The following is a 13,518-nucleotide window of genomic DNA, read 5'->3' as shown; positions in this document are numbered from 1 at the left end:
TTTTCCAGTACTAACACTGAATGTACGTCATCTGCTTGTTATCTACCATTTTTACAGATCTACTGAGACCATCTCCTGTTGCATCCAAGGTTCCACTGACTTTTGTGTATACTGTGTATAGGAGAGTATGAGGGCAGTGCTGCCCCTCAAACTTCTTCCATGTAGGAGACAGTTTGGAGACAAGATCTTATGGGACAATAAAGCATGACGCTGGAGTAGGGCATGATATTATACTTCAATGATTTTCCATAATGGAGAGGTGTAATATTTGCACAGTCTCCCTAGTAAAATGAAATAGATATTCTGCCTGGCAGAACTAGCACAAATGTGAAAGAGGGGCGGGGACAGGAATTCACAAAAATAGAGGAAAATGGGATAAAGGGCCAGTTGGCACATGCATCAAAAATGTCATTTGCGATTCCTTATTAGCGAAAAAAAAGGATTTGCTAATAAGGAATCGGAAAAGCCTATGCATGAAGAAATCGCTAAAAAAATTGAGATTCCTACAAATTCCTTAATTGTGACTCGCAATGGCTTCCCATTCATTCCTAAGGGTGCATGCAATTTCAAGGGTGCCGAAAGGACACCCTGTTGCACCCCTGAAATTGTAATGTGAACCCATGTTGCGCACACACATGCCCCAAGGGCATGTGTGTTTGTAACATGTAACTTTGAAAAATGCACTTCAGTGCATTTTTCAAAGTTTTCGCTAATTAGGTATAATTTTCCGGTCATTAGCGGACCCTAATGTCGAAATCCCTATTTTAAATGGCATCTGGCATTGGATTCAAGACAACGCAATTTGCTATTCCTTAAATTCAATCGCAATTTGCGATTTTTGCATTTGGAATGATGCATCCTAAATGCAAAAATACCGGTCACAAAGGGGCAGATTCTGAGAATCTGCCCGTTTGCGACCGGTTTTTTCCTTGATGGATGTGGACCCAGAAGTACAATTTCCCGGTTAAAAAAATTGGTCGCAATTTGCTACCAATATTTTTGCAAACACTTCCCAACAAACTGCTTCTTAAGATTCAAAAAGGGGAAGGGGCTTCAAGGGGACCACTTTCCTTTTTTTAATTACTTATCCTTCCAACTCATGAGTCAGTAACTTTTCAATCTTTTGTGATTGGACTATGGCTGCAAAACATTGCTACATGTCACACCAATTCGGTTTTAGAAGGGACACCTCGAACTTTCCTCCTCCAAAATCCGATTTGCTTTCAGATTGTTACATTGAAATAAGCATTTTTGCAGTCTCAAGGTCCGAATTTAAGTGTTTGCAACAATAATATGCTTGATCACTCTGGTAAAGGTAGAGGATTCGCTAACTTCAACTTTTAATATGGTGTGTGTAGTGCAAACAGAGTCGCACAGGTTTATAGGGCTATCTAGCAGTGTCCGAAGGACTGGTCTGATATGGTCAGTGTTTAGGCTGATTTTCTGGCTGTTCGTGCCCCGTTTTATGACCTGTTGGGTTAATTTGTTCTCTGGTATTAACACAAATGTTGCTTGCAGCAATTATGCAGCCATCAGCATCTTGCAAATCACATATACAGCTTGTGTTTGAAAGTTCAAAACTGCCCTGAGTTGCAAATGTGGGCCACTTTTTTAGCTTTCTGGGGCCGTATTACATAAGTGTCCCCAGGGCGCAATGGGCATTTGCGCCCCCTTTGCATGCCCCTGGGGTACTTTGGTATTACAGAAGGGGCTGCAGACGTTTGAGCGGCCCGTTCTGTAACACAGATAGCGCTGACGCACATAAAGCGCCAGCTCTATCTTCATTGGGCATTCCCTCATTTGCATGGGAGTGTGCCCCATGCAAACGAGGGAATCCCTTTGCCTCTGTGCCCTATTACAGACCTGGGTGCAAAGGCAAAGAAGCTCTCTGGAGGCGCACTGGCAGAGAATCATATAAAAGGTGGCACAATGTCAGTGCGCCCCCTAATGGCAGCCCTCTGGAGGGGGGAAAGGGGGTCCCAAGACCCCCAAGACATCCCCTTGCAGGCATGTGCAGTCACTGACTGTGCCTGCCTGCAAGGGGATCTCTAATCCCCTTTAAAAGTGTAGGCCTGCACTGTGAAAACATAGTGCGGCTTCAAAACAGCTGCTTTGTTTTCCACAGGAATGCGCTGCCCCCAGGGAAGCGCATTCCATGTAATAGGGTGAAATTTCCCTGTTTGCACTTGGAACACCTGTTTTAAGGTGCAGCGTGCGCAAACAGGTAAAGTGCGCCTTTACATAATAGAGTCCCACATTCGCTAAAGAGGGTCACTTTTATTTTAGTGCTCTTTGCTGCCCCAGTGCTCTCATAAGTGCAAACTTGAGAATATGTCGTTTGCTGTACACTTTCGCATACTTCATCAACTAAACGTGAACAACTTCAATTGGCATCAAAATATATCCGAGTCGCTGAATACACATGACGATACATTAGACTGGCTAAATATGTAGCCAAAACGAATTATACAATGATCTGTGGCGTATCTAGACCATGTGCCGCCCGTGGCGGTCCCTGGGTTTGCCACCCGCGGGCGTGGTATGTAACTGCGCAGGAGGGAGGTGTGCTGGCGATTCCCGTGATGGCCGCAGATAAGAGTGGGGAGGCCACCGCCCCCAAAAGTCGTGCAGCCCAGGGCAGACGTCCTCCCCTTGCTATTAGAACAATTGATAGACAGAATGTAGAACAGGGTCATACATTCACCCCAGTACAGAGATCTGGGCCTAAATCCATCGTTTTTTTGCTCACCATGCCATTCCAGTTTGAACCCAGCCATACACAAATCAGTCTTGACCCTGCGCCCAATGGGAACAGTCCAGCCCGAACGGCCAGGCCCCCCCTTGCTATGCCTCTGACAATGACAAGATAAAATCGCCACCTCAGCATCACATGGGCTGAATCTAGCCACTGTCATTGTCTGTCTAAGGCCCCGTGATCCAATCATCGTCTCTATTCAGAAACGCACAGAATGTTCTTCACATGTGCCATACCGCAGCCCCCGATTGCTTTGCAGCATCGCAGCCCTTATTCTAAAGGAAACGGTATTTAGATCAGTATGCTTTCCACACCTGCAGCCCAGTTTTTTTCACTATTGATCCAGTTCACCTGTGTTATGTGCAGCTCAGCTTATTTCAAAAGTAGATCATTTCCTTAACCTTTAGAACCGTTTGTCTCCAGTGGGATGCGGATGTTATCATAAATTATTTGCGTTCAGTTGGTATGGGTAATCAATACTGCAGGCTTCACTCTAGTACTAGCAAACAATACCTGAAGGCTTCATCTAACGCCGTCTGCGTAAATAATATATTACGAACGTGAGAACAAATCACACATCATGCTCTCCCGGGCCTCTGCGAATAGTCATTCTAAGAAGTGGAGTTTCAAATTTTAAATGACACATCGCTAAAGAACAGTGAGATTAGGAAATGCAGTATATACGTTCGCTACGAAGTGTTTATTTTGTGCATGAACTAAATGATCAGATAAGCAACAAGAAAGCTTGCAATGTTGCATTTTTTTGCAGTGCAACTGTGCTCTTGGCGCACACATGGGCATATTATCAAGCCACGCGATAAAATTATCGCCGCTTTAGCGGCAGAAAACTGCCGCTAAAACGGCGATAATGGGCTTGATAATATGCTCTATGGAATTCCAATTGAAACCCATGTTAGATGTCCTTCACATTTTATCGCCTGGCTTGATAATATGCCCCACAGTATGTCTCTAACTCCAAACGGGAGGTGTGTACTTTGTGAGTCCTGTGCGTGATAGGCACGTGCCTAGGTGCTCAATCCTCCTTGGGTAGCTAAGTCTGAGATGCTTAATGTGCTTTTCAAATAAATGTAGCATTGTAATGCACATTTATCAGCAAGACGTGGGAGCATCACTATGTTCCTAACGGGACTTTTCCAAGAATTCTGTCTTGATTTGTCCAATAAAGAAGGAAAGATGTATTTCATACTTTATTAACATTATATATAGTTATAGTTAGGTGAAATTGCCACTTAAAATATGCTGTACAAAACCACTAAAATTCACAAGTTATAGTTATCACAAGTTGTAGTTCTCTCAAGCCAAGTCAAGTACATCTTTATTCAAACTTATAAACAAATTAATAAAAGATGGAGAACTATAAAAAGTGGTAAACACTTCCAAAATCATACAAAAGGTAAATTACAATAAATTACCTATAGTAAAAAGACAAAACAGTATTGTTAGACCCGGGATCCCTGGTTGGCTGAGGCAGGTACCTTCGGCCAAATAGGGACCGGTGACTCCACGTCAGGGAAAGGAAGGATACCTTCTTAGATAGCCCCGCTCATCCCCTCGGTAGCTTGGCACGAGCAGCCAGGCTTATCTTCAAGGCAAATGTGTAAAGTATTTTCAACCACACTCACAGCAACCCAATGATGACACCACTAATAGACTCCACATGAGTTTCATAAAACGAGTATAAATTTATATAAAAAGATATATGAAAAGACCACACAATATAAATCCAACATATGCGTATTTAGAATATTCCTCCTGGCCGGTTATTAGGCCAGCCAGCCCTTGTCAGTTCTTAATGACCACTTCTAAACATTCCACCGCAGTCCTAATACAATGCTATGCAGTTTGTAATGATAGAATCAGGTAGTTTGCAAAGTAACAATAATGCAATACGTAACGCTAGAATCAGGCACTTCGTTATGAAGAAACAATGGAATGCGTAATACGCTAATCAGGTAGTTCATTATGCAGAAACAATGAAATGCGTAATACGCTAATCAGGTAGTTCGTTATGCAGAAACAATGCAATGCATAATACGCTAATCAGGTAGGTCGTTATGCAGAAACAATGCAATGCATAATACGCTAATCAGGTAGTTTGTTATGCAGAAACAATGCAATACGTAATACGCTATTCAGGTAGTTTGTTATGCAGAAACAATGCAATGCGTAATACGCTCCATCACCGATCACGGTGCCTTGGGCGGTCTCTCTGCCACTCGTACCACTCTCCATCAGCCTCTCAACAGTTGCCCCCCACAAGGGTATGATGTGAACAAAGAGTACAGCTCCGCACTCCGGCCCCGGTACTTCCACACCTCTGGCAAGTATGGGCCGCGATACGAGCTGAAGCAGAGGCTCAGACTGCAGGAAGTAGAGAGGCAGAGAGCATCTCCCTTCGAGCCCGCACCCCGCCCCAGGCGTCCACATGTTACCTGGGGGGTGCGACCCCTCTCTCCTCTCGTCTTCCCGCGACTTGGGCCTCAGATGCAAACTTCGTGAATTCCAGGCAGTGGGACTCAGGCCCTCCCTCGACGAGGTTGGTTTGCGGTTCCTCTTTGACAACGGTGGGCACGGGCCTGCGACTCAGCTCCTCCGGGGCTTCCGGTCCGGGTCGCTGATGCTACAAAGATCTCAGGCTGCCACAGGGCACACGCACGCAGCGTTGCTGAGACTCTCCTTAACTTCGGGTGCACGATCACAGGGCACTCCTCATAATGGTCTCAGGCGTGGGGTGACCTCTGACCCTCTGGGCCGGTGACCCCACGCACCGCGCTCACTCCTCCATGTGTGAGCCCAGGCTGCCCCCGTTCCCGCCGAGTGCCGCCGCTGCCCTCAGCTGTGATCCTGGTCCCCGACCGCTGCTGCTTGCGCTGCCTTGTATTGTACTTTTTCCTGTGTTTATTTCGTTCCACTTTAGTGTGCTGTTTCTGCTTTGTATTTCTGTGATTGTATTTCTTCCCTGTGTTATTTAGTTTTACCTAGTTCGTGGTTTTTGTCCCCTGGTGCCCCTTGCTGTGCCCAGCCCCTGCCGCGTTTCCCGCCACCTCCCCGCTCCCCGCCGCTGCCCCCCTGCGGCCCCGCCCCCTTCCCTCTGCTGCCCTTCCCATTCGCCGCCCCGCTCCCGCCTCCCAGCTGCTCCTCCCTCGCTCCGCCCCCCACCCTCCTCATATGGCAGAGTGGCAAACGCGCAGCGTTGACGCGCAGCGGGCGCGCCAAAGGTAAGCCCGTCTGCGCCCGTCCGCGCCTGGCCCGTGCCCAGCGCCTGGACCCCTGGCCCCCGCAGACACCAGCCCACCCGCCGGACCTAGGACGTCACCGACCTCAACGCACTCAACACCGGCCGGATCCCAGGATGCTACCGAGCCACCCCGAGACGCACCCACGGACCCTTCAGCTGCCACTCCTGCAAGTTCTCCTGCATCCGTACCTGCACTGCACCCGCACCCACGAAGCCGCGATCCAGCAGCAACCACCTGAACTGCATCCTGCTCAACACCCGCTCCGTCCACAGACACGCCGTGGAGCTCTGGAACCTGCTCGACATAACATCACCAGACGTCGCCTTCCTCACGGAAACATGGATGAACGCCTCCTCAGCACCCGACATCGCCATCGCCATCCCGGACGGATACAAGATCACCCGGAGGGACCACGGCAATCAGACCGGAGGAGGCATCGCCATCATCCACAGAAACACCATCAGCATCACGACCAACACCGACGACACCCTCACAGCCGCCGAACACCTGCACTTTTCGGATACACATCGACCCCAAGACCACCCTCAGAGGCACGCTCATCTACAGACCCCGGGACCACACACACAATTCAGCGAAGACATCGCCGACTTCATCAGCCCGCACGCCCTCCCCTCCGCTGACTACATCCTCCTCGGGGACCTCAACTTCCACCTGGAGAACAACAACGACCGCAACACCACCACCTTGCTGGACAACCTCGGTCTCAAGCAGCTGGTGAGCACCCCCGCCCACTATGCCGGACACACACTCGACCCCGTCTTTTCCTCCAGCAAGGACATCGCCTTCAGCCATGCCACCGGACTCCACTGGGCGGACCACAGCTGCGTCCACTTCAGCTTCAGAAAGAACACGATCCACCACCACCAGCAACGGGTTGCACGCAGAAGCTGTAACAAGATTACAGCTGACCAGCTCGCCGCTTTCCTGGCCAGGACCCCCCCGCCAGCTCAGCGAACCCCAGCCAGGCCGCCAACAACCTCACGAAGTGGATCAGCAACTGCGCAGACGACCTCGCCCCTCTGAGGACCCCGCCCAGCAGACCCGGCAGTAAGAAAGCACCATGGTTCACCGACGAACTCAAGAGCTCCAAGAAGAACTGCCGAGCCCTCGAGAGAACCTGGCGCAGAGATCCAACACCAGACAACATGACCACCCTCAAGCTCGCCACTCGAAAACACCACCAACTGATCCACACCACCAAGAAAACCGCATTCAAGGAACGACTGGACAACAACGCACACAACAGCAAAGGAACTCTTCAACATCGTAAAAGAGCTCTCCAACCCCAACGCCGGAAACAACCACATCACCCCATCACAAGACCTCTGCAACTCCCTTGCCTCCTACTTCCACAACAAGATCGCAGACATACACAACAGCTTCAGCACACAGCCAACGCACCCCATGACCGCACCTGCACCCCCCACCACCACCCTCCACGCCTGGACCCCGATCAACACCGAAGAAACCCGACGCATGATGAACTTCATCCACTCCGGATCTCCAACCGACCCCTGCCCTCACCACATCTTCAACAAGGCCGACGCTGTCATTGCACCCCACCTGCGGGACATCATCAACACCTCCTTCGACACCGCTACCTTCCCGGAGAGCTGGAAGCACGCCGAACTCAGCGCTCTACGGAAGAAACCATCAGCAGACCCCACCGAACTAAAAAACTACCGCCCCATCTTGCTCCTCCCGTTTCTGGCCAAAGTCATCGAGAAGACCGTCAACAAGCAGCTGGCCGCCTTCCTCGACACAAACGGATCCCTCGACCTCTCGCAGTCTGGCTTCCGGACTAACCACAGCACCGAGACCACCCTCATCGCAGCCACCGATGATATCCGAGCCCTGCTCGACAACGGGGAAACTGCGGCCCTCATCCTCCTGGACCTCTCCGCGGCATTCGACACTGTCTGCCACCGCACCCTAGTGCAGCGCCTCAGCAACGTCGGAATCCAAGAGAAGGCACTAGAATGGATCATCTCCTTCCTCGCCGGAAGGACACAGAGAGTCCGCCTCCCCCCGTTCAGATCAGCCACCGAAGTCATCTGCGGCGTTCCTCAAGGATCCTCGATCAGCCCCACCCTCTTCAATGTCTACATGAGCCCCCTTGCGGCCATCGCACGCCAGCACAACCTCAACATCATCTCTTACGCCGACGACACCCAGCTGATCCTCTCCCTCACCAACGACCCCGCCACCGCCAGAGCCAACCTACACGAAGGGATGACAGACGTAGCCGAGTGGATGATGAACAGCCGCCTGAAACTGAACTCAGACAAGACGGAAGTCCTGATCCTGGGCTCGTCGCCCTCCACCTGGGACGACTCCTGGTGGCCCCCCGCCCTGGGCAGCGCACTCAAACCACGCAACCTGGGCTTCATCCTGGACTCCTCCCTCTCCATGACCAGACAAGTCAACGCCGTCTCCTCATCGTGCTTCAACATCCTGCGCATGCTACGTAAGATCTTCCGGTGGATCTCCACCAAGACCAGGAAGACGGTCACCCAGGCCCTCGTCACCAGCCGACTGGACTACGGCAACTCCCTCTACGCCGGAACCACTGCCAAACTCCAGAAGAGACTCCAGCGGATCCAGAACGCCTCAGCAAGACTCATCCTCGACATCCCCCGACACAGCCACATCTCCGGACACCTGAGAGACCTGCACTGGCTCCCGGTCAACAAGAGAATCACGTTCCGACTCCTCACCCACGCACACAGAGCCCTACACAACCAAGGCCCAAGTTACTTCAACAACCGCCTCAACTTCTACACTCCCACACGCCAGCTTCGATCGACCAACCACGCCCTCGCCACCATCCCCCGCATCCGAAGAGCCACCACGGGAGGAAGGTCCTTCTCCTACCTGGCCGCCAAGACGTGGAACTCCCTCCCGACCCACCTCCGCCTGACTCAAGTCCACCTCCCCTTCAGGAAGCAGCTCAAGACCTGGCTGTTCGAGCAGTAGTGGACCCCCCCCCTCCCCAAGCGCCTTGAGACCCTCCGGGTGTAGCGCGCTATATAAATGCATTGATTGATTGATTGATTGATAGGCTACACGAAGCACAAGCACACAGAGTCGCTGAGACTCCCTTTAACTCCAGGTGCTCGATAACAAGGCAATCCTCACGAAGGTCTCAGGCTGCACAAAGCACACGCACACAGCGTCGTTGAGACTCACTTGGATTCCGGTGCACACGATGACAGGACAATCCTTACAAAGGGCTCAGGCTGCAAAATGCACACGCACACAGCGTCGCTGAGACTCTCCTGGAAACTTTTGTGTTCCTGAGTTTCCACAACAGGGAGCCAGCTCACCTCGGGCCCTTGGGGATAAGTTGCCTCAGGACACACCACAGCAAAGTCCTTTCAAGCAGGGGGACACAGCACACAGCAAAGTCTCTTCAGCCTTTCCTTGGGTAAAACAGCAAACTGCAGTCCAGCCCCAGAACACACAGCAAGGGTCAGTCCTTTCCTGCAGTCTCTTCAGTTGTTTCTTCCTTGGCAAATGTTCCTCTTACCACGAAGTAGCTGCAGTCTTGTTCACTCTTGATCAAACCATCATTCCAAAGTTCAGGGGCTTCAGCTCTCAAAGTTATACCCCTAAATGTCTTTGAAGTCTTTGTGTTCAGGGGGCACTGACCCCTGTTCAAACCAGTTCTGGGTGCCTCCCTGCCAGTGACACCTTCTTCCTTTGATTAGTGGGGGTCTGGATTCTCAATCACTCAGCAGGAGATGGGACCATTGTTTTATGGCAGCAACCCAGGCCTTTTCACCTCTAGGGCCTACTCGTCCTCCTACACTCCAGATGCAGGTCAGCCTGTTGCTGTCTCACCTCCTCCCCTGGGTCAAGACATTCCCCAGATCCTATCGCTTTCAAATCCAGACAGTCAATCCACAACCAGGCAGAGACACACAGAAATTTTAGAGCACAAAGATCCAGCCACTTCTAAAATAGTGGTTTCTAAACACACAATGCAAAAACCACCTTCATAAAAAGATGTGTTAGTATATTGTGAGTTCAGGCACACTAAACTTCACCTCTCCATCTTAAGCCTTTGGCAAGATGGGCTGGCAAACATATTACACAGCCTTCCCATTTTATCCTATGGGTAAGATGGCCTTTCCACAGTGAAAAACGAAATGGAGATTATTTTACTGTTAGGACATGGTACACACCTTAGTACATGTCCTACATTTCACATGCACTGCACCCTGCCCAGGGGGTACCCTGGACCTACCATAGGGGTGTCTGATGTGCATAGAAAGGGAAGGGTACGATCTGGCAAGTGGGTGCACTTGTCAGAACAACATGGCAGTTTAACAAACTGTGCACAGCCACTGCAATGGCAGGCCTGACTTCCCTTTTTAAGGCTACTGGTGTGGGTGGCACAATTAGTGCTGCAGGCCCACTAGTAGCATTTGCATTACCAGCCCTGGCACACATAGTGCGCTTTACTAGGGAATTTACAAGTAAGGCAACCATACCAATCATGGACAACCAATTACCATTATACTTTATACAGGGAGCACTTGCACTTTGACACTGATTAGCAGTGGCAAAGGGCCCAAAGCATCTAAGTTGGCAACACCATGTCAGAAAAAAGGTCTAGGGGGAAAACAAAACGTTTTGGGAACTTTAGCCAAAAAGGGCCAAGTCCTACAAGTATAAATAATTTAAAATCCTAAAATGTATTACTTTTGTTTTATGTATGTTGAGGAATCTCAGCTAAAAATATAGTCCCACTATCTATTCATTTAAGCAAATCTGAGATCATTCAGGAAAATCAACGATTTGCTTCTGCATGAATCCATTTTCATAAAAGTAAGGATGGCAAAGCATATATGGACATTTGGTAATTGTTTAAGATAAGTAAATGCCACCTCATAATAAAACATGCCCTAGGACAAAAAAAGTGGGTGAAGTAAACTCTTTCTGATATCACTGTAAAATTTGCAAAAAACCATAAAGTGCAAAGTTGATGTATTGCATTACCATCGCTGGGGCATTAAGTAGGTTTTGAGGCCATATATCAGTTTTGGGAAAACCACAAAAAATGTATTGTCTCGAGGCGTAATCTGGTGTGCAGGAATCTATCATGCACATTCTTTACTCTATTCAGATGCTCTTGTATCCCCTGTACCCTATATGCTAGGAGATATCTGATGTTGGAACTGACCCTTTTTGCAGGGTTATCCCAGAACTTTTTGCCTTCCTCCTATATTTCTTCTGAACTGTTTTTGTTGGTTTTATGATTCTGGTAATTTTACCACTGCTGCTCAGTGCTAAAGTGCATGTGCTTTCTCTTGTAAACTTGTTAAGATTGGTCTACTCCTGTTTGACATACCTAATTTACCAGTAAGTTCCTTGTACAGTGGTATCTCATATACCCAAGGCCTGTGAATCAAATGCTACTAGTCAGCATGTAGTGCTGCTTATGCCACACTCCAAAGTAGCCTTTAAATCCTGTCTCAAGCCTCTGATGCTACAGGGACTGCCTGCACAGTTTACTGCTGCAGTGACGTGGCATTTAAAGTGGTTGCCTCTCTGAACCGCCCCTTTTACTACATATAGGTCACACCTAAGGTAGCCCCATGGGCAGGATGCTGTGTAGATAAAAGGTAGGACATGCGTCTCTTTTCCCTCATTGCGGCTAAAGGCTGGAATCAGCTCACAGATCATATCAGACTTGAGACCAATCATCTCACTTTTCGCAAACAACTGAAGACTCTGCTGTTCTCTGGAACTCTCTGATTGCTTGATTGTCTGGTGGCTTGTCTCTAGCGCTGGGAGGCCTCTGGTAGCCATGCGCTCTATAAGTACCTATTCATTCATTGTTGTGTGAAATGTCCTGGTAGTGACAAACAGCCTATTTGGTTTCGCACTGTTGTGAGGCTGCTCCTCTCATAGGTTTGCATTGGGAATTCCCTGATATGTATTTCAGTGGTAATTTCTGATATGACAGGGGTAGCGTGGCCATGGTTGGAATAGTAGTGAAAAAATCCTGCTTATTGGTGGATTTGTTATTACTATTTTAGAAATGCCACTTTTGGGTGCATATTTCTGTGTGCTTATGACTCTTTGTGCTCTGCCTGGTTGTGTATTCAATGTCTGGTTGAGACAGAAAGGAGCAGGTATAAAGGGATGTGCATTCACTCTAGACAGTCACAAGGGGGGTTGAGGTGTGTCCTGCCTTTCCTGGATGACTCATAGTGGGCTGAATAGGCATGGTATACATTTACTGGCACATGCACCAATATTGGCTGTTGCGATTCCTTAATTGCAATTTTTAAGGAATCGCAATTAAGGAATCGCAAAAGCCTATGCATGTAGAAATCGCTTGAAAAATAGCGATTTCTAAACATTCCTTAATTGCGACTCACAAAATGCGAGTCGCAATTAAGGAATACCTCCCCATTCATTCCTATGGGCCAAGAAGCCCACAGGAATCAATGGGAAGACATTCTCAATTTGCGATTCTCAATTAGAGAATCGCAAATTGAGAATGCAATTTCAAGGGTGCAAGGGTGTCAAGACGACACCCAGTTGCACCCCTGAAATCGATCTGTGCACAAATGTTGCGCACACACATGTCCAAAGGACATGTGTGTGTGTTACCTACGACTTTGAAAAATGCACTTTAGTGCATTTTTTAAAGTTTTCGCTATTTACCATGTGGTATGATTCCACGGTAAATAGCGGGCCCAAATAGCGAAATCGCTATTTTTAAGGCATCTTGCATTGCAGTTAAGAAATCGCAATTTGCGATTCCTTAAATGCAATCGCAATTTAAGAAATCACAAAAATTTGCGATTTCTTAAATTGCGAGTGGCAAGTTATTTCATGCAACGCAAAAGCTATTTTTGCGATCGCAAACGGCCGATTTTTGCGAATCGCTCCGTTTGCGATTGCAAAAAGCTTTGATGCATGTGCCTGTATGAGTAGTGGGAAGAGTTGTCACCTGCACCTGAATAAGGCTGTGCCTACGTTTCACAATGCTGTGAAACGCCCCCCCTGTAGTGTGTCTAGAGCCAGGGCTGGGGGTTGAATGGGGGTGATGTGCACTTCTGAAGTTGTTTGATGTGCACCCAGAACAAAGACCTTTGGAGTATAAGTACAGGGGCTGTGACCCAATGATTTTATAAACAGCGTGTATCTTGTAACTAGATGCTGCTGGCTCTATGTGCTACCAGAGGACTGCTGGACTGCCATGAGGAACTGTTTTGGGACGTGATTACTCAGGAGTGCTGACCTGCTTCCTATGGGGCTGAAATATGCCACTTTGCTCTTAGGACCCTTGTGCTGGCCTGCCTGTTAGCACCCTGCTGGTGTGCCCCCGGTGCTCTCCCAGGAGTTCTATTTTGCCCCTGGTCCTTGCAAAGTCGAGCGCATGGTGAAGCGCTTCATCATTTGGTTAAGTCCCTAAAACCTTGCTGTGCTTTGTGGCGGGGGGGGCAGATTCCCCTGTGCAGT

This window comes from Triturus cristatus, chromosome 6 (genome assembly GCF_964204655.1).
Source record: "Triturus cristatus chromosome 6, aTriCri1.1, whole genome shotgun sequence".
Taxonomy (NCBI): domain Eukaryota; kingdom Metazoa; phylum Chordata; class Amphibia; order Caudata; family Salamandridae; genus Triturus; species Triturus cristatus.
The sequence above is the reverse complement of the archived record's forward strand: the minus strand, read 5'-3'. Positions refer to the sequence as shown.